At 40.2% G+C, this 23,442-nt stretch overlaps 1 protein-coding gene across 2 annotated transcripts in view; it reads left to right on the plus strand.

Moving 5' to 3' along the window:
- Window positions 1–23,442, plus strand: part of ZNF710 (zinc finger protein 710) — a 74,855-nt gene that overhangs the window by 3,789 nt on the left and 47,624 nt on the right. For both annotated transcript variants that reach the window (XM_072402740.1, XM_072402741.1), the window contains exon 2: window positions 16,931–16,992. The gene's annotated coding sequence lies outside the window, so the exon portion shown is untranslated. The remainder of the gene's footprint in view (window positions 1–16,930; window positions 16,993–23,442) is intronic.

Consider the following 23,442-nt stretch of genomic DNA (forward strand, 5'->3'; position numbering starts at 1 on the left):
GTGCAGGATCGTTCGTCGTTGGTTTTCCAACGATAATAATTGGAAGTGTGTACGTAGCTATACATAAGGTAGTTGGGTTTGCCAGCTCATCTTTGTTTTGGATGTAAAATTCAGAAATCTATTTTTATGTAATCGCTGTTTGTTAAAGATGGGCTATGTGTAAAGATTTCACTTGTCATCCTAATGAAGGTCGTATGTCCTGGATCACTTGGCTGCTGCATCTTCTTTCATTATGGAATGTTGTCAGTCCTCTATCCCATGCTGAATATTTCCTCTGTTGTTTTACAATTGCTTCTACATTTAATATTAATTGTGGTCGTGGACATGGGGCCGTTACAGATTATCCTTGTGTTTCCTCCTCTTGTTCATTTAATCTTTTCATGTAATTTGTATCAACTTGTTGCTGCAATTATGTTTGATAAATGAGATTTTGCTGAAGTGTTTGTCATTTTAGGGCAGGGTCACACCTGCCTTGGGATCGAGTGATCTTGCTCAGCTTCCCTTGCCACCCTAGGTCTATTTCCAACCCCCATGCATTCAAGCATAGAAGTTCTTTAAAGGTATATTACCTCCTCCAAAGTTGGGTCGGATCAGGTGATCTGACGTGGTTTGGTCACTCCTAAAAGAACCATCATCATGTACATTTGAATGGGTAGCAGTCTGTGTTACTTTGTGGTGCTTGCTGCTGCCCCCATTCATTTTCTATGGGGCTGCTACCGATGAGAAACTACTGATAGCGTCTTCCCCCGAGACAGCACTTCATTGGTACGAGAAAGACGTAACAGCACCACAACCTCAATGCCAGTCTGAACATAGCCAAACTGTAATATAGAAAGCTGAGGTTTAATCTCCCAGATTCTGCCTTTCAGAAGGGATTGTCTTTTTTTTCATTTTAATGACATTATTTTAGATGCATTACATATCTGAAAGTTCTTATGGAAACCCTGACTAAAACAATCATTGGGACAAATGCCCATTGCATTGGAAGCCATGGGATAGAATGACCCCAAAGGCTATGTACACACGTCCAATGATTCTTGCCTAATATGAATGGTCGTGCTCACCTCTGACCTGTACATCGGTTGTCCAATATTTTTCATGGATCAGGATGAATCTATGAACGGCTGATGGGGAACCAGTGCTGTACTAGTCAAGGGAGGAGAGCACAGCGGGGTGTTGCTTGCTTGTTCTCCCCTCTCCATAAAACTGAACGGCGCTCTGTGTGCAGAGCTCGTTCGATCAACTATCATTTTTTGCGATCGTTTTCAGCGATGAAAGTTGCAGGTGTGTACGCAGCATTACAGACAGATAAAAAAATCACCGGTGTCCTGCAGCTGGCTCTGTTAAGTGGCGCTGGGGACATCTTTTGTCCCTTTCTGCAGTAATGACCTGCCTGATTGTGGATTTTTAAAAGTGGAACTTTAAGGTTACATACACACCTTCAATAATTGTCATTGGAAAGGATCTTTTGCGATCCTTTCTAACGTCAAAAGACTGAACGAGCGCTGTACATGAACTGAAAGAGTGCCGTTCTGCTCTATGGAGAGGGGAGAATGACGGAGTGGCACCCGGCTGCTTTCTCCCCCCTTCGATTTTTTTACAATCGTTCAGCGTTTGTGGATCTGGCAGGACAGATCCACGAACGACGAGCGCTGTACACGCGCCAGATTCTCGACCGATATCAGCCCTGAGCCGATTATCAAGCAATCATCTTATCTATACGTAGCCTACGAAGTGAAACTTAAAATGTGGTCTTTTCTTTTATGATTTTGCTATTCTGATATGTTGTGTACTCAGATAATCATTGTAAAACAATTCTAACATCCTCTATCAAGTACAATTTAGACTTCACAATGAAGAATTATGTTATTGAAATTCCTAATCAGTGATAGAGCCATGGATGATCCATCTGTGTGTTGTGTTCATTTGAGTATAATGAAATCCATGAATTATGGAATCCTGTTCTGTCTATAGAAAACATAATTCTTCATTTCATTCCTAAACCTGCAAAGAAAAAAAAAATATTGCAATGAGCAAAGTACAGATAGTTTGTGAAAATGAATCAACAACCTTTGCTTTTTAGTTTGTTGTTATAGAACTACAGATAGCTTACATATAATGTCATTAAATATTTGTCCTAAGCATAACTACTCGGTGCTCAACCCAGACTTTTTTTTGAGCCGTGTGGGAAGGAATTGTAGGTGTGTGGCAGCCCCTGTATTGTGACCCAACTCATCCGTAACCATCCGAAAAGTGCCGGCTGGTGCGTCCGGCTAAAAGGTGCTGGGGAGAACACTAGTACTGCTTGGACCTTTAAGGAACCTGAAAATTGATTTTAAAGCAAATCAGCTAAAGTATAAGGAATACATGCAGTCAGTGCTAACACAAAGTTCTTTAATTGGTATGTATGACTTTTTACAACCTTGTATGCACTGCACCAGTGTTTCTGGACCTTTTAAAATGAGGGAACCCTTGAAATGACTTTCAGGTCTCAATTATGTCCATAGGATTTTATACCTGGGATATATTTATTTCCCTAGTGGTTAAACTTGAAGGACTTTTGTCTTTTTTTCAACCTAACTTTGTCTTCTGGGAACCCCTGCTATAATTACTATCTCCACATCTCATAGTACATTAGTGTGGTGGTCAGATTGCCTCTTACATTGCAGGTCATTGCAGGAAAAGCTGCAACCCTTACAAAAAGATCATTGTGGCACAAATTGCTCATTGCTTCAGGAACCCCTAGCAACCTCTGGAGAAAACCCTAAGCAGCCCTGAATGAGAAACACTTCTACACTCCACAGTATGTAATAATTTCTTTCTGATCCAGACATAAAACGTGTGGCATTTTCAGGGCCTGTTTTCTGTTGCTTTTAAGCATGTGATTGTATGCTGTGTATCTATTTATCCTTAATGGTACTATAAATGCACGTTACGAATGCAGCAATATACTGTTTTTTTGTGAATTATGTTGCGCTGGGCCATTCTGATGAATGGGGTGCCATAAAGCAAACGACTGCACAGTGAACAGCCATACCAGGAAAAAGCAGGATGTTTTCCTAACATCTAATACATGGCTTATAGTGGTGGCAAGTACGTGCCAACTTGTTATGATATATGCCCGACCAATGGTGTTCACTGTAATCATTGAAGTGAAATGTAGTATATTATTAGATGGAGAAACAGAAAAATGATTTATGTTTGCATCAGTCAGTTGAACATACCCCTATTATTAATCTGTATTTATATAGTGCTGTACATTTAATAGAGATCCCTTATGTAATTTTGTATTCCTAGAAAGTTAAGTTTATTGGTATTTTAATATATTTTTAAGCTGGGTGGGAAGGAGCTGTAGGCGGGTGGCAGCCCCTGTATTATGACCCAACTTTGCTGTAACCACCCAAACCCAGTTAGGTGGTAACTGAAGAGTGCTGGGTGGTGCACCCAGCTAAAAGATGCTGGGGAGAACACTGATTGAGATATATATATTTTATATATATATATATATATATATATATATATATTACACATACACTGGTAAAATTGAAATATATTTGGAACTATAAACTGGCTGTGATTGAAACATTGTAACCCTAAGGTACTCTTAATATTGTGTAGAAGTCGCTGATGTGTTTCCAGGCAAAAAAGAAAAAAGATCTAAGTTTTTAATTAAAGGTAACAACAAATGTTGGAGCCTTGTCTAAAATGCAGAATATAAAATAGCTGACTTGCTCAAGCAAGAGATAAAATTGGGGTCTGACCCAGCTTGTCTGGAACTATTCAGCAGTTTGTTTAATTCAAAGCTAGCTAGTGTCTGTACTTCCCTGCAGAAATAATATCTCTTTTTTTAATATATATTGTGGCTTTATTTCATGCATGAAATTACTGTGTAGCAAGATTTCAGAAACTCAGACCGTCTCCTCTGTGACTACGGAATAATAGACCTGTCCTTCAAAACCATCCTGTCTTCAGGAAGCGGGTGACACTTAAAGAGTTAAAATAGATTTTTTTTAAACTTTTGAAGAACTCTAGGCAATTGAGCTTACAAGAGTCTTTGAAATTTTCTCTTCCTGAAGAATGAAGCCTTGAATAATGACATCTACCTGTCATTTGGAAAACTTAAAGGCACCGACGGTTCTTCTCCTGTGGCATACAACGATGATAATTGGCATTGACGTTATCTAAATAACTGGCGCTTTGTGATCGTGGCCCCTCATTTTCCAGCTTTTTCATCGACCAATGGAACATTTGTTTTATATTTTGCTACAAGTTGGAAAAGTCTTTGCTTCGTTACATAGCATCTTTTTCATTGTTTCTGCATTCGCTTTAATATGTGATAGTGGACAGTTGAATAAGGCCGGACATGGACATCATTTGTGTTTTTGTACCAATTGGTTGTTTATCTAAGGAAGATTTATGTGAATAAGTAAAGCAATCCTAGCAGAAGATGTATGTCAGTAGACAAACTGATATGTGGAATTTGTCAGCCATTGTCAAAAGAAAATAGTTACATAGAAGGTCAAGTTGAAAAAAGATATAAGTACATCAAGTTCAACCACTAGGGAAATAAACATATCCCAAATATAAAACCCTATAGAAATATTGATCCAGAGGAAGGCAAAAAAAACCCTGGTACAATTTGCTCCAACAGGGGAATAAAAAAAAAAATGAAAGGGGATCTTAACCCTGAAATACTTTCCCTTCTCCATTCCTTGTCAGGGCGCTGCCATCTTCTTCCTTTTTGTGAACTTTGGCCATCTGGATTGGCCGGGCCAAGATGACGTAACTCCTTTGCAGGCTTAGGGGAGATAATTTATTGTCCGGGTAACCGGGTAATGTTAGGTATCCTGGCAACCAAATCTGCGCATTCACAGCTTAGCAATTTTGACAGATCCGCGGAGCGATCAGGGAGGTAAGAATGCTTATTGCAGAAAAAAATAGCCTGTCCTTTTTGCAACAAAGCCCTGCCTGATCGCAAACATTGAAAGTGGAATTTTAGTTCTTTTTTAAAGCAAATCAGACCAAGAAAAAAAATCATTGGTCTACTGTGGTGACCAAACATACCCTGAGAAATACAATGCAACCAGCCATGGAGAACATGCATATAGACAGGAAGCAGCTTTTAAAGATGTTGTAGATTGGCTGAATTGATACGCAAGAAAAGGTAGTTTATGAAAAATAAAGACAATTGTTTACAGTATGCAGTGCTTTCACAGAGTAGAGCGTATTCCTTTGGGATGCAGATGTACTTTAGTTATTTCTCACATCTGTTTACCATTTTGAGATCATTTAAAGATCACACCCAGTAAGTATGAACATTTCCCGTATTGGGAGCATCGTATTTTAATAACTTGCACCATCTTGTGTGTGTGTGTGTGTTTTTTTTGTCTTTGGCTGCATACACGTGCATCTTTCACGATCCTTTCAATGACAAAATACTGCATGGTTCATGAGCGAGCGCTGTACATACAGCACCAGTCTGCTCTATGAAGAGGGGAGAACGATTGAGTGTCACCCGTTGCGCTCTTTCCAGTTCACTTTCATTAGGTGCTTTCCTCATCTTTAGATCCGCCAGGAGGGATACATGAATGACGAGCGCTGTACACACGCCAGATTCTCTTCTCATATCAGCCCTGAGGTGATTATCGGACGAGCATCATCTGAAGTGTGTAGGTAGCCTTAGTAGAGAATGAGCCATATCAAACTGCTGATCCAATTGCTGTCAAGAGTTCTCCATTTAGCAGCCTTCCAAACACAACCATCTGCCACTGCCATGCATTAACACAAATGAACATTTGGCGATGACCTTGATAGGTGGTTGGTCGGCATTCATGAACTGCCCTGAATCCTGCCTACGGGAGACACTGGTTGCAGGTCTGGCTGCAGTTAAAGTGGAACTAAACTCGGAAAAAAACACACCTTGTAAGATTCGTCGATCCATTGGGTGGTTTCTTCGTTTGGGTCCTGCGTAGTCCCAGTATCTTTCTTTGGCCTGACACGGAGTAAGTGCCAGGGTTCTTCCGGGTTCTTCTTCATATGTCACCTGATCTCACACTGCCATTAGCCAATGACCATTAGCTGTGCGTGACTTAAAGCGGAACTAAACTTAAAATAAATCCTGCAGATCTGGCAATCTGTCGGGAGGTTTCTTCATTTAGGTCCCACGTTGTCCTGGTATCCATCTTCAGCCCGGCGCAGAGAAAGCGCTGTCTTCTTCCGAGTTCTTCTTCCTACGTCACCCAATCTCTCACTGCGCAGGTGCGAGATCAGGTGATGTAGGTGGGGGAAAAGATTGCGGATCTCGCTACGCATGCATGAGATCACCAATTTTTTTTCTCCCATTAATGGGCTCTGAGATTGGGCATGTGCAGGTAACCCGGGAAGCTTCACTCTCATTCTGTTTTGATTGCTGCCCTTTTATATAAAGTAAACATTTTGAGTTTAGGTCCACTTTAAAAAGCTGTAACTACCTGCATGAGCTGACCCTTTCCTTCACGCATGTGTCTCTCCCTTACTGGCTGGAGAAGCAGGGCGGCGTTTTGCAGTGAAGCATGAGCAGATATTACATAGAACGTATACTTCTTGCTTGCATTTTCTAGGAATCCTTTCGCTATAAGTTATCTCGAGCATCAGCATCACTAGTATGACATGGGGGTCAAAATGTTTACTATTCATAGAATGGCCATTTGTAGAGGGCTGGGGTGACTGAACAATCAGTTGCAAGTCCGGGGAACACTACGATATGTCTGTGGTCCACCCAAACATCTATCAGTTGTCATTTTATTGGGCATTGGTAATTTGTTTTTCTTGTGGTTTCCTTACAAAAATGTAAAGTCGGTCTTACTGGTTTGCTCAGTTTTTTTTATTTGCTTGTCTGCTGTGATCCAGGTAATACCTCGTAAACTGGATTACATGCATCACAAAAGAATAATAAGCCACAAAATAGGAGCTTTTGCATATCATTACCCACAGCTCTTACAATCAGTCTAAGCAGCAAAACCCAAATCTGTAAACACTTGATGCATCGAAACGTGTTTGATCACTGAATACCCTGATACATTGCACTCTCTTCAAAACAAGTTATACCCTCCTGCTTCCACAAAGGGCTACCTACCCGATTGTTGTATATTGTTGTTGTTACCTACCAACCCGATTGTTGTATATTGTCTGACCGAATAGCTGTGGCCATGAAAACCTATGACTTGTAATGCAGTTTCAGTTCAGTTATCCTGATATTCTACCGGTGAATTACAATTAGGCTTGCAGTAAATAAAAGGGGAATGCAGTGTGGTTTTGTTTGCAATTATATTGTGTACCATAATTAGGACTAAAAGGACAAATATTAGTTTTATTTCTTTTTTTTTTTTTTTTTTGGTTGATGCAACATAAAATATTGTCTAAAATAAATTGAATTTTGAATTTTATATATCCAACTAGTGGGTTTTAGGTTCTTTTTGATGTTTTCCCGTTTTTCCTTACCTGTATTAAGGGTACAATAGCTCAAGGTGAAATGTACACATGCAAATGGATAGGTGAAAGCCGATATACATACCTTTTTTTGCCTAATGCTTGGTTCAATTAGAAACAAGAAGGCTGTAAATAAAACAACTTCCGACACTTCTTTGGATACTCAAGTAATCCTGGGGTTGTATTTTCACTACCAAATGGTATTAAATGTGGAGCTAAACCCTTTCCCTGTTCTGTTGTTGGGACTGCCATCCTTTCCTTCTTTTCCCCTCACAATACTTTGGCCAGGATGACGTAACTCTTGCACACTCCGGAGTTCAAGCAGTCCCTGCACATGCAAGGGAAGCCAGGATTGCCAGGTAACCCGGCCAGGAACTCCATAGAGTTCCAATTCATAGGCAGTCATCTGTACAGAACGATACTCCCTTGATATCTAGGAGAACTTATATGCACTGCTGACTTGGCCTTAGTGACATCCAGTCAGGAAGCTCACAGGCTACTAACCAAACAGAGATGCTGCTAGTAAGCTGTAGCTGCTTATTCTCTGATTTTCAATATTTCACCAGAAAGCGGGCGAAAAAGAAAAAAAGTCTCTATATAGGCAGTGTGTCTGCCACTTTTACCAACATTGGTCTTGCTTTATGTACATATAAATGTACAGTACAAATGCAATTTAAGGAACTCACATCAGAGCATACTGTCTGTATTCCTCTCTTTCTTGCAACCTTGTAAAACTATACTGGTTATTTTATCACCATTGTAACTGCTCCTGACATCATTACACAGTATTTATATAGCACCAACATATTATCCAGCACTTTACAAAGTCCATAGTAATTTCACCAGCTGTCCTTTTAAAGGAGCTCGCAATCTAATGTCCCCACCATGTCATTAACACAGTTCAAGGTCAATTTTGGGGGCAACCAATTGACCTCCCTAACGGTAACCGTTAGCTAGTGTGACTCGGGGTAGAAAAAGTTGCTAAAAGTTGGGGTTGGAACACCTAGGGAAGGCTAGTAAATAAAGTGCTTACCTGATCTGCCGGGGTCATGTGCCGTCCAGCGCCGCAATCTCCATCTTCTTTCTTCTTCCTGCTTCTGCATCCGATGAGTCACCGGGGGAGTTCCCGGTGCCGTTGGTGCGTGTGTACGTCCGGGCGGGACGGGAAATTCAAAATCCATTTGTATTGCATTCAATACAAAATAACTATTGAATGCAATACATTGGATTTTTATGTGTAAAAGCAGTACATTGTTTTCAACAACATTTATTTTACAGTATATATATTAGTATGAGTATATTATGTTTTTTTTTTTATTTACATTTTTTTTGTTTTTTAATTAAATTTTTTTTTTTTAATTATTTGGATTTTTTAATTTATTCAATTTATTGTTTTTAAATGATTTTGTGTTTCAAACTATTATTCTCATACTATTATGGTATACTGTAAAATAAATTTTCATGAAAAACAATTTACCGCTTTTAGACATATAAAACCGGAAAGAAATGAACTGCTAGGGAGGTTTATAGTAATTATAGCAGGGGTTCCTTAAAGACCTAAAAGTTATTTCAAGGGTTCCCCGTGGTAAAAAGGTCCAGATATTCTTTGCTGGAGGTGATTGTGTGGTTGATCTGACGCACTTGAAACAACCGACCGCTAACAACACCTCATATTTGACAAATAGGGGGGACACAGCAGAGTGCCTCCTGCTGATTCCTCCCCTCTCCATAGAACAGAACAGGCTGATCTGTAGCTTGTCTGTAGAGCATTCATCTGTTCCAATGTCACCCCAAAAAATTCCAAAAGATTGGAATTCCAACGTTATCGTCTCTCACGAGCACAGTAAACGATTTAGCAGAGCTGAAGCCAAACCCTAGCCAGCTACACCTAGCGTCCAATCGGGTTTCATATTTCAAAGGATGGATAGAACCCTAATTACAACCATTGAATTCTGTTTCAATGTTTCTGCATCATCCTGTATATGTTATGTGGTTGTGCTGAATTTCTTTTGAAATAATCTTCATTTATTCCTTTGACTAGTGTTTGCCTGTGTGCATTCATAACCCATATTGTGATAAAAGTCATGCAAATTTTCTTTTTACTGCAGCGTTTTATTGGCAGTTGTTGCAGTTACAGTATGGAGAACGTCTTCTACCAGTGGTGTGATAACACAGCAGCAGCCGTGGCAGGGTTGTAAAGTCTAATGGCCCGGCATATTGGTCTTGTGTAGTGCTGTGAAGGGACTCCAGAATAAAGATTACTTTTTACATGTGCTTAGAATTCCCATCCCTAGCATGGATCTGTGTTCTATTTTCATCTAGGGATGTTTGAACTGGTTACCTTTGCTTATTTTTATTTCATTAGTGAAAATGTATTTTGCATTTGTGATAAGATGGAAAGGACTGCGTATAGTTTCTTTTAGGGGATTTAAAATGGAAATTATGTAAAAAACTGTGACAAGGAAGGTTATTTATTGTAAATGACTGGCGATAAACTGTACATAGTTGTCTGATCACAATTTTTCTAAATACATTCCCCTGTCCTTGGTACATCGCAAGCACCACCATCTTCTTCTAATTCCTGGATTTCTAATCTTAGCCTTTTTATTTGGCCGGGATGACCTAACCGCCGCGCCGATCAATCTGATTGCCACTTTCTGCATTGCTAGATTGAATGTGCCTCATTGCTAGTGTAGAACACTATGGGTTACAATTGAGGTCAGAGGTGTTTCAAGCACCCTGTATGCAACGTTTCCTGCTCATACATAGCTGACAAACATTACCATTGGTGAATGGAGCTGTAAATGACCAATTTAGGCAAAGCGGAACTAAAACCTGCTATTCTCACCTGTTCTGTCGCAGAGCGCACAATCATCTTCGTCAATTCCTCCTTGCGATATTTGGCCATCTTAATTGGCTGGGGTGGGATAACACAACTTCTGCACAGACAAGAGGCTGTTTATTCGGTCCCGGGTGTGCTGGCCAACATGTTTTTTTTTTAGCAGCCACACAGATCTATCAGACAGGTAAGAAGGATTATTGCAGAAGGGACATCACCCATGCCTTTTGTAATAATGTCCTGAACATTATTAAAAGTGGAAACTTAGTTACACTTTAACTAAAATGTTATTATATCAAACAGGATTTATATATTGCCAACATATTACAGAGTGCTGTACATTCAGTCGGGGTGGCAAATAACAGACACAGATACAGTCAGTAACACAGGAGGAGGCGAGGACCCTGCCGCGAAGAGCTAACAATCTAGGAGGTCAGGGAAGTAACACACAATGGGAGGGGATATGGCAATCCTGTAATGATTTCCACTGTAATAAACTAAAAGAATTGTCTTCAAGACTATAAAATCAGCACCCAAGGAGTGTCCCCATAGTTTTTTTTATAACCTATAAATATTTTGGACACTTCTTATAAATGGACAAGAGCTGCAGGAAGGAATTATGAAAGTCGAATGCGTCCAGAAATACCCCAGTTTGTTATACAACATGACAGTCTATGTAAATGTCAGCAGTTTACACACAATATTTCTATAGATTGTTTAACGTCAAAACACATTGAAGCTAAATTATGAAAAAGACGCCAGCAGGAATATTTCTAGCAACTAGAGTCCATCTTTCATTTTTAACTCGGGCTTGCGGAAATGACAGTAAAAGCTGATGAAACTGGTCTTGTTGGCACACTTTTCATATATAAGCTCAATAATACATCTTTGGCACATGTCACATCCTCTCAACAGCAGTGTCACAAAGACAAAACTCACATTGCTGCGGCTGTAGAAAACACCAATTTGCAACACTAATGAAAGCTGTGATACCTTCTACAATGTGAACTTTGAATTTTGCTTAGCATACATATTCATGGAAAAATGTACAATCCATACAGCTAATGAAGTGTTGCGAAATCAACATTTGTCCAATGTTATCATTACATAGTATTTATATAGCGCCGACATATTATGCAGTGCTGTACAAAGTCCAAATCACGTGCGGCACAGTGGCTCAGGGGTTAGCACTCTGGCCTTTGCCAGGTCCCAGGTTCGAATCTCAAAACTACTCGATACTACAGGACGCTATCTGCATGGAGTTTGCAGGTTCTTCCCGTGTCTGTGTGGGTTTCCTCCGGGTACTCGGGATTCCTCCCACATTCCAAAAACATGCAATGAGGTTAATTGGCTTCCCCCAAAAAAATTGACCTTAGACTACATTAATGACATATGACTATGGTAGGGACATTAGATTGTGAGCTCCTTTGAGGGACGGTTAGTGATGTGACTATCAACTTTGTACAGCGCTGTGTAATATGATGGCGCTATATAAATACAGTATAATAATAGTTGTAGTTTGTCTTTATCATAAGCTTAGTTACCTTTCCCCAGCTTAGTTGCAGGTTTGTGCAGCGGGCAAGAAAACAGATAATTAGGAACTTGCAATGTTTTATGATTTCACTTTGCCATGTTTTGTATTTTAAGGCCATTGATTCGCCCTGAGAAGCCTGTAGAGCTTGTGGATCGATCGTTGGTACCATAATCTCATTTTTTTACTATCTGCTGAACGCCACGACTTGTTAGAAGTTCCAGCCATCTGTAGTCTTTCTTCATGATTTCAGAGTTCTTTACTCCTATGTTATAGGGGAAGTATGTTCTTACCCCATCTCTCCCGCATTATGCGCAATTCATACATACATCTGAATGTGGACGCATCCCTTGCTTGTCCTAGCTTATTGATCTCTGTATGGCATATCAACGAGAGAGTTCACAAGGAGATGCTGCTGAACCAATAAATATGCCAGAATGATCTTCAAACCCAGAATCTTGGAAGAATCCTAAACTTAGTTTAGGATTCTTCCGGAGATAGAGCATGGTGGCTTAGTGGTTAGCATTCTGGCCTTTGCAGTGCTAGGTCCCAAGTTCAAATCTCAGCCAGGACATTATCTGCATGGAGTTTGCAGGTTCTCCCCATGTTTGTTTGGGTTTCCTCTGGGTACTCTGGTTTCCCCCTACATCCCAAAAACATGCAGATATGTTAATTGGCTTTCCTCCCAAAACTGACTTTAGGCTGTGGTAATGACATATGACTATGGTAGCGACATTAGATTATGAGCTCCTTTGAGGGATAACTATGGACTGTGTACAGCATTGCATATTATGTTGTAGTATGTAGTAATATTTATGATATTAAACTCCGCCAGAACGTCGTTCAGCATCTTCTAAATTGTTCTACCCTACTTCAGCGGTTAACAGGAGAACCTACCAATAAATGAGAAGCTACACAACGCATCTGAAAAGTACAATTCGAAATTCAATACAGTGCATTGTCTGCAAAATACCTAAAAAAAAACCCTCTTCAACATCTCTAATTCATTCCGCCTATAGTTAGACGGCTCAGTGGTGTTTTTTAGCCAGCCAGCCGCTACAAAACTGCATTCTCAACCGCTAAAGAACTATCTATTCAGTACAAAATGATTTAATCCATCTTTAAATAGCGTTAAAATATGCTATGGAAAAAAAATCCACACATACAAATTTATTCTGAATTGGCTTGGGTGAAATCCAATCTGACTGAAATGGAAAATTGAAATGAAGTTTTGAGTCTGCACCAGTAATTGGTTCTCAGTTAAACAGTTGGAAATCTGTAGATTATCTTGAAGAAAAAATCTTGGTTGGTCTTGATGGTTTCCTTGAAGGAAATCGGTGCCCGGAATGATGGATGGAGTTTAGGTGATCTAAATTTATCTTTCCTGTTCCCTTTTCCTCTCTCTCGAGTGCTCTGTTTTGGGAAACACGTACAGCATAATCCAAGCCTGCACTTCCAGATATGTGCGTTTGTTATTAATATTATTAAACAGGATTATTGTAGCGCCAGCATATTACGCAGCGCTGTACAATTAATAGGGGATGCAAATGAAAGACGAATACAGACAGTGACCCAGGAGGAGGAGAGGACCCTGCCCTGAAGAGCTTACAATCTAAGGTGGGGGAACTATCAAACAATAGGAGGGAGGATATGGAATGGTGGGTGAGTAGTGAGGGTTTAAGAGACTGCAGAAGACCGGTAGGTGAGTTTGAAGCATTGGGTTTTGAGTGATCTTTTAAATGAGCAGAAAGTAGGAGTGTCAAGCCAAATAGGATAAAGATGACATTCCAGGAAGTTGGGACGGCTCTAGAAAAGTCCTGGAGCCGTGTGTGTGATGAGGTTATGAGTGAGGAAGTGATTAGTAGGTCATTGGAGGAGTGAAGAGAGAGGCTATTTGCTATCAGGTCAGAAAGGTAAGTGGGACAAGAACTGTGGAGGGATTTGAAGGCAAATTCTTGATTCTAAGGTGAAATGGAAGCCAATGAAGAGAACTACAAAGAGAGGCAGCAGAAAAGGAGGGAAGGATGGATGAGTCTGGCTGCAGCATTCATAATTGTAGAGGAGAGAGTCGGGTTAGTGGAATACCAGAGAGGAGGAGGTTACAGTAGTCCAGACGAGATATTGTTTTCAAACAGAAAAAAAAAAAATCTTTATAAAATTTTCAGGAATAATAGTATACAGTTTTCTCCCCAGCCCCTTTTAGCTGGGCGCACCACCCGGCACTTTTCAGTAACCACACAGCTGTTTTTGGATAGTTACTGAAGACTTGGGTCACAATACAGGTGCTGCCACCCACCTATAATTTCTTCCCACCCCGTTAAAAAAAATGTCTGGCTTGAGCACTGGTATACAGGGCGCCGCCATCTTCTTTCTTTTTCTCTTCTCCTCTTCTTCTCTCATGCAGTCTCAAGGAACTCCCCTTCAGTCCCAACAAGTGCAATGGAAGCCTGGATTGCTGTGTATCCTGGCCACCAATACTTGTGCAGTTCAGCTTTTTTGACCATTCTCCAGAGTGATCGGACAGGTCAGAATGCATATTGCTGAAGGGTCATCACCTCTCTTTTTCTGCAATAAAGCTACGTACACACTTCCAATTATTATCGTTGGAAAACGAACGACGAACGATCCTGCACGATATCTACGAACGATCGTATGGCACCGATCCTGCACATAGAGATAACGACACGATCGTTCGTAGATATTGTACACACAATAGATACGATCGTTTGAGCGATAGAGGAACTATGTGCACGACAGGAAAGTGAACGAGCATTCGTTCATTACGCATGCTCAGCCCATGGACGATCAACGAACGACCGTACACAAGAACGATGTTCAACGATCGTCGCCCAATCTGATCCGCCGGTCCGGTCGTTCGTTTCCAACAACTTTCCTCGTTCGTCGGCGTCGTTGGTTACTTTTTTACGAACGATTTTTTGCCCAATCGATCGTTCGTCGTTCGATTGGAACAATAAAAATTGGAAGTGTGTACGCACCTTAACTCTCTGATCCAACATTTTTTGGACTTTTCACTTTAAGAAATGCAAACACTGCACAGATATTGGTATTTTGTAACCGTTTTATAACACTGGTATTTTGATTCATTCAGGACTCCTATCACAGCACACTTCAATGCACCAAGAGGGTTTTCTCTTACTTTAATGAGTCATTCCCACTATCAGTAATGACTCCCATAGGCTTGAATAAACAGATTAGTATTCGGTTTGTTTACAGACATTTCCAATAAAAGTTCCCCTAGGACAAAAGTACAAGTTGAGTGTTGGAGCCAAGAGTAAAAGACATGAATATCAGGAAAGGTTGGTGTTCCTAATAGTGTATCAAAAATGAAGTAGACAGATGCTTAATTTTCTGTGCTTAAAGTGTATGTCCAGGCAATTTTATTTAAACAATAAAGTTATAATTATAACTTTTTTTTATTATGCGGTACTTATATAGCGCCAACATATTACGGAACACTGTCCAAAGTCCATAGTAATGTCACTAGCTGTCCCTCAAAGGGGCTCACAATCTAATGTCCCTACTATAGTCATATGTCATTATTACAGTCTAAGGCCAATTTAGGGTTAAGCCAATTAACCCAACTGCATGTTTTTTGGAATGTGGGAGGAAACCAGAGTACCTGGAGAAAACCCACACAAACATCGGGAGAACATACAAACTCCATGCAGATAGTGTCCTGGACGAAATTCAAACCTGGGACCTAGCGCTGCAAAGCCCAGAGTTCACAATCTAATATCCCTACCATAGTCATATGTCATTAACACACTCTAGGAATAATATGAGGGAAGCCAGTTAACCTAACTATGTTTTTAGAAAGTGAGAGGAAAACCACGCAAACTCCATGCAGATAGTGTCCTGGCCGAGATTCAAACCTGGGACCTAGCGCTGCAAAGGCAAGAATGCTAACCACTGAGCCACTGTGGAAATTTCTTTTACTTCCTTTCCTAAAGATTCAGCAGTAGTTCTCCAGAATTCTTATCCTGGAGATTTATTCCTGAAAGAGGTTTGAATGATTTTCCTCCTGTGTTGCTCGGACGGCAATCCAAATGTTGGGTTCCCTCTAATCTTCCTCAGTAACAGTGGCCACCAAGATAAATACAGAGGGTAAATTGCTTTTACTTATACACTAAAAGAACATTTTTAACCAGGGTTCCTCCAGAAGTTGTTAGGTTTCCTTGAGCCATAAGCAATTTTTGCTTCTCAGGTCAGTTTAAGTGGCACCAATGATCATTTTGGGTCTCTGCTAGGCTGACAGATAGTTAAAATATCGACTGTGTCAAAAGAACTGACCTGGGAGGAACAAACTTCTTATTGCTCCTAGATTGTAAGCTCTTCGGGGCAGGATCCTCTCCTCCTGTGTCACTGTCTGAATCTGTCCATCATTTGAAACCCTCATTAAATGTACAGTGCTGCATAATATGTTGGCGCAATATAAATACTGTTTAATAATAATAATAATTGCTCAAGGAACCCCTGGCAAACTCTGCAGGAACCCTGTTTGAGAAACACTGCTCTAGTCTGTTCAGCACAATGACCAGTGGGCTCAGAAGACACAATTACTGATTACTTAGGCTGGGTATACACATGCAATGTTTCTCGTACGATTTTTGGCTCAGGGCTGATATCGGACAAGAATCTGGTGTGTGTACATCGTCCAAACGACCGTCCTGGCGGATCCACGGACAATGGGCGGCAAACGATCGTAATGGAGCTGTATGTACAGAACTCGTTTATGCATCGTGCAGTTGTTAGTGGTTGGAAAGGATTGTGAAAGATCCTTTCCAACGAGAAAAATTGCAGGTGTGTATGCAGCTTTAGTTGTTGGAGAAGACATTGGTACAACCTTTTTTATTTTATACATTATTCTTTATCTGCAGGGACAGTGAATATAATAATGCATCTGTTTTCCTTACATCTATACACCATAATTGGTTGTCTGAAGTATACTTTGAGTATGAACACTTGACCTATAGCCAGCTACTCCATATGCTGATTAAACATCATTTTCATTGGCAGTAGATAACTGTATAGATAACAAACATTTTAATGCAATATGTCTTTTTTCCCACTAGACAAATCAGCTGTGAAAACGCGACAACAGTTGGTCCCTGAAGTCAACACTCCATGTTAATCAGTAAGTAAGATTTCTGTACTGTTCTCCATGTCAACCCTAGACTAGCAAAGCTTCATGTATCGCGCTGGACACTGAAGAGTTATGCTGACTTCAGGAAGGAAGATGTTAAATAATTTGGTAACCAACAATAATTTCCTCTTTCTGAGTGTCAAAATGTCTGAAATATTTTATGTAGAGTGTTCCAGAGCACATACAGTAGTATAGGAAATAATAGTCTGGTCCTGTTCATATATATTTCTTATTAGCTACAAAGAATAAAAATCTATTTTGTCTGCGGTAAAATACTTTGCAAACTTATTTGTTACTGGGTAGTGTCCTGTCATTGTGCAAAGAGCAGAGCTATGGGAGGGACCAAACAAGCCCACCATCTGTAGGCTGCCTGCAAAAAAACTACAGGTGGGCGGATACAAGACCAGTAACCCTGAGAGAGCAGCAGTGACCGGTCCTAATATATGAAGCTGTGCAAGATGCACAGAGGAAATGCATCACATTATATTGCTGCACATATCTAGAAAACGTGCACAGAGGATTCCAGAATGGGTACATGTATTCTTGTATTCAGACAATATTTACCTATCCAAGAGTTCAGCTTTAAAACAAAAGAAAGTATAAATCAGTTTATAGACATGACATAATTGCCAGATGTGGCTGATTTTTTTATTTGCATAGGTCCTGTGCAAAACTGTTGAATAAGCTCTCCCAATGAAAGTAATCCGTCAGGACATACTTGATGTTTGTGTTTATGAATTACCAAAGGACTAAAGTGCATCTGATATACACACACAGACATCTGCAGCTCATGATGATGGTTTTCTTGGGTCCCTCAGACTACATTCCCAGAAGAATGAAAGAAAGTCCAAATCATTTGGAGTTTACACTGGGATTAGATTTGGAACCTGGACAGATATATGGAGTGTCTGGGGTGCACCAGAAAGATATCAGTAAAGGGTATGGGGGGGGGGGGTTACTTTCTCCTGATCTTTAAAAATTATGTATTCATTTTACGACAAGATCAGGTCGTATATAAGAAATTGGGCTCCGTACGCACGTCCAAGGATTCTTCAGGGGCTGACGAGAACCTGACGTGTCCGTCGGTTGTTAATGGATCCGAACTACTGAAATGGAAGCGAAGGGGGGAGAGCACAATGGGTGCCGCTCGTTCGTTCTCCCCTCTCCATAAAACAAGAATGCTGTATGTTCATTCATCTCTGTCATTTATCATTGGGAACAAGCTTGAAAGATCTTTATTTATTTTTTATTGGGAGGTATAATCAGTTTGTGAGGACCTGATAGCCCCCCCCCAATCTATGAATCTTTGCAACAAAAGATCACTTTGTGATAAAAAAATGCCTTTTCTCAGTGCGTTATCACCAGCATAAAATGTCTTCAGTTTTTTTTTTTGATCAAACAAATCACATGGCATTAAAGCATACTTGACAGATCAATATTACTTTGCAGGTGGAGGCATGTCAGCGCGGTGTTTTTGCTGTACAATAGCTAGCTTTACCTCCATTGTGAGCACTAGATTACTGTCAGTTAGCACTGGCTTGCTAATATTATTATGAAACAGTATTTATATAGTGCCAACATATTACGCAGCGCTGTACATTAAATAGGAGTTGCAAATGACAGACAGATACAGACAGTGACACAAGAGTAGGGGAGGACCCTGCCCAGAAGAGCTTGCAATCCAAGTGGGTGGAGTAAGTATCACACAATAGGAGTGTCTTTTCACCGAAACTAATATTGAGTCTTTTGTTTTAGGATGAATATTTTCTATTAAACCCTTGTATTCAAATACATAAAGGACAGGAAGGTATAATGTCATATCATGGGTGGTTACCTATTGCAGGAACTGCCTAAAGCAGTAATTGGTAATCATGGCTGGTGTCTATTAACAGGCATGTCTTCCAATGAACTTCCACTTCAGGAAGAATGTAGTCTCTTCTCTTCTCAGATGAGAAAATCCTGTTGTCCTTATATATGTGTCAAAGTTTGAACTTACAGCCTCGTATGATTCTTTCTGTATTTAGCTGAGTAGATCATACAGAAGGTTAAGTGCCCATTCACCCCTTGTGCAATAACGCATGTTAGTTATATGTATTGTTATTGGCACCCAATGCATGAACCAATGCAATTAATGGCAGCACACAGTGTGGTGCAATTGTTGGAAAAACATGCTTTTGTCCATTCGGGTTCGTTGGCAAAACATGAATTTTTAATGGGCTGCTTAAAAATAGAACTAAAGTCGCATTTTATTGCAGAAAAGTGGCATTTTATTGCAGAAAGGGATAGGCGATGTCTCCACTGCAATAGGCCTTCTTACCTGCCTGATCGCCACCCATATGCATGCACAGCTCAGCATTTGTTGTTGGGGATACTTGACAATCCTGATTTGCCTTTTGCACGGAAGTTACATCATCCCAGCCCGGCCAGTCAACATGACAAAAGATCGGGATGCGGAAAAAATATGGATAGGTTGGTGCCACCTTCATTCTACAGGACGTTATTATTAAAAAGGATTTATACAGTGCCAACGTATGACTGTATATACTGTTTACTGTGTATGACGCAGTGCTGTACATTAAAAACGGGTCGCAATTACCAGACAGTGACACAAGAGGAAGAAAGCACACTGCCCAGAAGAGCTTACAATCTAGGAAGTATCAAGGACATAAGTATTCCCAGGGTTTAGTTGTGCTTAAACACGGCACATGTCAGCGCATTACAATATGAACCTTAATGCAGAGCACCAGGACAGACAGACGCGAACAAATGTTTTAGATTGGTTGGCCAACAGGACTGGGCATCAACACTCAATATGAGATTGTTGCATGATCCCTCCTATTGGGTAATACTTCCCCCACCTCCTAGATTGTAATCTCTTCGGGGCAGAGACCTCCCCTCCTCCTGTGTCACTGTTTGTATGTTTCTGTAATTTGCAACCCCTATTTAATACGCAGCGCTGCGTCATAAGTTGGTACTTTATAAATAAAGTTCATTGATAAGTTTTAGGGGTTAAAAACCCCTAAACCTTACCTATTGCCTTCCATCAGCTTCCCCCACTGCAATCACAGGTGTGTATATTTCACCAGCTGATTGCTAATGCTGTTTAGATTGGTCCCATTGCTGGAAAGAAATCACAAAGCACAGACTGAAACCTCTCCAGTGCAAAACAACATCAGTGTAATCTGAGCAATGATAGGAAAAAAGTAAAAAAAAAAAAAAAGAATCTTGATAACAGACAGCAATCAAGTATCAGCTAACATTAAACCATGACACTTTCATTATGCAGAATATCTATCTGTCTCTCCATCTCTGCAGGTCTCCATCTCCCAATCTATCTAGCTCTTCCTAATCTGCACCGAGGCTTAATCGCTTAAAATTCTAGTCTCCAACCCCCCACTTGAGCGGCTCTTCCATGGCCCACTTTGGAAAAGCAGAAAGTAGAAGCACAAGGAAAGAATGGAAACGTTTGCATTGTGGTTTTGATTGGCAGTGCCTCTGAAGGAGAGGTTATTTCATGTGGCTGTTTCTTTTCAGGCAATCTTTCCTTTATGTACACACCATTCATCTGGGTACAGTTCTCTATTCAAAATCTTTTTTTTTCTTTCCAATCCTTTCTTTCTCTTCCTCACTCTTTCCCCCTCCTTTCTTTTCATTATTGCTTTTCTGTGCACCTCCCCCCTCCTCCTCCTCCTCCCCAGACTGCATTTTCTTTTCTTTTTAATGTTCTTCCTGTATTCAGTTCCTTTTTAGATTCTTGCTTTTGCTTGTTCTGTCTTTCTTTTTTGCATAGAGCAGTTCTCTTTTTTTTTGGGGGGGTGGGGGGATAAAAATCACTATAGTTTTGCTGCAAATGAAGTACTTTAACAGAGTTTTTACTACAGCGAAAAAAATGTTTACCGTTGCAGAAGATAGTTAATTTTATTTTGTAGAGTTAGTATTTAGAAAGATTAGTTTACAAAGCCCAAGTAGTACACATTGCCCATAGGAAGGAATTCTTGGATGTGTTATTTTTTAGAAACTGAATGCAAACCTGAAGGGTTGCTGTTTGCAGTGCTGCGTTTTTTCCCCCTTTGCATAGCAATTCATAAATACATTTAAAGCTGTATTTAATATAGTTTAGTGACTAACAGTATCCTACTTTAAGCTAAGAGTTCCTGTTTCTGGGTCCTGTAAAGATGCCAAACTGTAGGCAGATTTTAAAATGTGCATTGTGCAGTTTGGTATTGTATGGTAAAAATGTTGTGCTTGTAATGAATGGCCTCTGCTCATTTGCAGTTCTAGTAACTAGAATGACACACGGTTAGTATGTGGAAAAAACGTGCGTTATTGCAAATAAAGGTAAAAAACATAAAAAATGCTGCAGGTGAGCTTCCATCTCATTCAAACGTAAAAAAAAACAACTCACCTTTACTTCCACAGATCCCTCCGGAGCTTTCCTTAATTGGGTCCTGTGCCATCCTGTAATCCGATTTTGTCCGATGCTGAGAAAGCGTTGGGCGCTGCCATCTTTCTCTATTTTCTTCTTTCTTCTGGCTACGTTACCCAATCTCACATGGCACAGGCCTGAGACTGGGTGATGTGGGTTGCTGTAAATGGGGAAAAAAAAAATCCCACTGGGCATGCATGAGATCACAAATTATTTTTTCCCATTTGCAGGAAAAAGCCCCATCTTCGTATGCCTGATCTCTGGCATGCGCAGAGGGAGCAGCCAGAAGACTCCTGGGATACGTGACATTTTTTAAAGCTTGCAACAAATGCAGTTCCTGTGTCACTTATGAGCTGAAGAGAAAGAATAAAATCTTATCTCTATCCTCCCAACTACTAATCCATGTAGTATAGATGAACAAAGACAAACATGTTGGAAGTCCTGCTTGAATGGCAAGCAAGAATCCCTCCATAGATTCAATGGGGTAAGTTTAAGGTATGATATTTGCAGGAGTACAAGGCAAAAATAAATAGGGAGGGAAAACTAGTTCAGGCATCACATTTAAGGACTGGTAAGCTGCAATAATACATTCTTTTATATGCACTTAAAAATGTTAACTGGCTGCCTAAATTATTATTATTATACAGTATTTATATAGCACTCTCATATTACGCAGCGCTGTACAAAGTGCATAGTCATGTCCCTCAAAGGAGCTTACAATGTCCTTACCATAGTCATATGTTAATAATACAGTCCAAGGACGATTTTGGGGGAAAGCCAATTAACCTAACTGCATGTTTTTGGAATGTGGAAGGAAACTGGAGTACCCAGAGGAAACCCACGCAAACATAGGGAGAACCTGCAAACTCCATGCAGATAGTCCTGGCCGAGATTCGAACCTGGGACCTAGCCCTGCAAAAATCAGAATGCTAACCACTGAACCACCGTGCCCACACAAATATAGGTGGCCATAGTGTTGAGAAGTATAAAGCCCTGTAAGGTGGAAATAGTAGTTTTTCAGCAGCAAAAAGGCCAACAGTGACTGACTTTCATCACTATGGAATAATATCTACTATAGAGGTGTTTTAACCTTCAGTGGCCACCAAGCACGGCTATATTACAGATTTTTTATCTGCTAAAGAGCACTTAACAAGTGCTTGACTATTCAGAGTTGGGGATTTGTGGTCTGGTTCTGCAGTGAAATGGGTGGTCTATATATGTGCTGTGTTCGCTGTACACTTTATTCGTTGATATTTACCAGTTATCCAGTGGGCATATTTATTTTTTCTTTCTCATCTGGCTATGGCTTCTTTTTTTATCTAGTCTGTCAGCTGCAGTACATACTGTCTGACCTCTTGGTATATAATAAGTGTGAAGTGCAGAAAACATGAAGACTGACTGCTAGTCTTTTTGCCAGTGATGCTCCTATAAGCTTGAACTTGAGTATTGTGATAAGTGGTTAGTAGTTGTATATAATTCTATGTTTTTTTTACCCCAATCCGTGTCATTACTTTACTTAAAGTGAAACTAAACCCTGTTGTACTCACCTGCCCCGTTCTATTACAGGGCTCCGTCGTCTTCTTCCTTCTTCTTTTCCTTGTTGGAATCTTCGGCCATCTTCATTGGCCTAGCCAGGATGCCGTAATTTCCATGCAGGCTTGGGGGAGTCAATTCAGTCATGGCCACCGCATGAGCAACTCGCCTGTTTTGGCATCTTAAGCAAGCGATTAGGCAGAGAAAAAATTCCTATTGAAGGAGGGACATACATAGCCTGTCCCTATTCTTTATTCATTTAGGTTTACTGGTCAGGTAGGTTATAGTAATTTTCATATTTCTAAAATCACATAAAATGATAATATATAGGAAAAAATTAAATGGTTTCTTGTTGTTTTTGGAGATGCTGTGGGTCGAACCTCATAGATTGTAAGCTCTTGGGCGCAGGCCTCTCCTCCTCTTGTGTCACTATCTATGTCTTTCTGTTGTTTGCCATTTATTGTACAGCACTGTGTAATATG

Source organism: Pyxicephalus adspersus, chromosome 2, assembly GCF_032062135.1.
Source record: "Pyxicephalus adspersus chromosome 2, UCB_Pads_2.0, whole genome shotgun sequence".
In the NCBI taxonomy this organism is placed as follows: Eukaryota; Metazoa; Chordata; class Amphibia; order Anura; family Pyxicephalidae; genus Pyxicephalus; species Pyxicephalus adspersus.